This window comes from Aptenodytes forsteri, unplaced genomic scaffold, assembly GCF_000699145.1.
Source record: "Aptenodytes forsteri isolate BGI_AS27 unplaced genomic scaffold, ASM69914v1 Scaffold634, whole genome shotgun sequence".
Classification (NCBI taxonomy): domain Eukaryota; kingdom Metazoa; phylum Chordata; class Aves; order Sphenisciformes; family Spheniscidae; genus Aptenodytes; species Aptenodytes forsteri.
Window position 1 is genome coordinate 127,774 of NW_008793943.1, and position 899 is coordinate 128,672.

Sequence of the window (899 nt, forward strand, 5' to 3'; positions counted from 1 at the left end):
ACACCATCACCCATGGGGACACCACCACCCACTGGGACAGTCATCCACAGGGACACCATCACCCATGGGGACACCACCACCCACTGGGACAGTCATCCACAGGGACACCATCACCCATGGGGACACCACCACCCACTGGGACAGTCATCCACAGGGACACCATCACCCATGGGGACACCACCACCCACTGGGACAGTCATCCACAGGGACACCATCACCCATGGGGACACCACCACCCATTGGGACAGTCATTCACAGGGACGCCATCACCCACAGGGACACCACCACAGGGGACACCGCCACCCATGGGGGACGTGAGCGTTGGGTGGACATGGGTCAGACACCAGCAGGAGCGTCGAGATGGGGGACAGGGGACACAGGGACGGGGACAAGGACATGGGGACATGGGGCACAGGACCATGGTGGCACGGGTCAGACATGGGGAGGGGACACAGGGACGGGGACACGGGGCAGGCACAAGGAGAGGGACTGCGGGGACACAGCAGGGGGGACGTGGTGACCACCAAGGACATGGATCAGATGGGGACGGTGTCACCACTTGCGTCACATGTCCCCAACCCCTCCCGATGTCCCCATCCCCTCCCAGCGTGTCCCTGTCCATGCTCCACCTCGGCCCGGCTCCCTGGGGACGGGGACATCCGGCCAGCTGTGACCCCCGTGTCCCCAAGGTGAAGGGTCCCTCCTCTGATGTCCCCAGCACGTCCTGGTCCCGTGTCCCCTGGTCCCCAGGGCACCCCCCATCCCCCCTCCAAAGTCCCCATCCCCTCAACGTCCCAAACCCATCCCCATGTACCCTCTTCTGGTGTCCCCAGTGTCCCCTGGTCCCCAACCCCTCCTCGAGGTCCCCAACCCCTTGACGTCCACCTTGTGTCACCAAC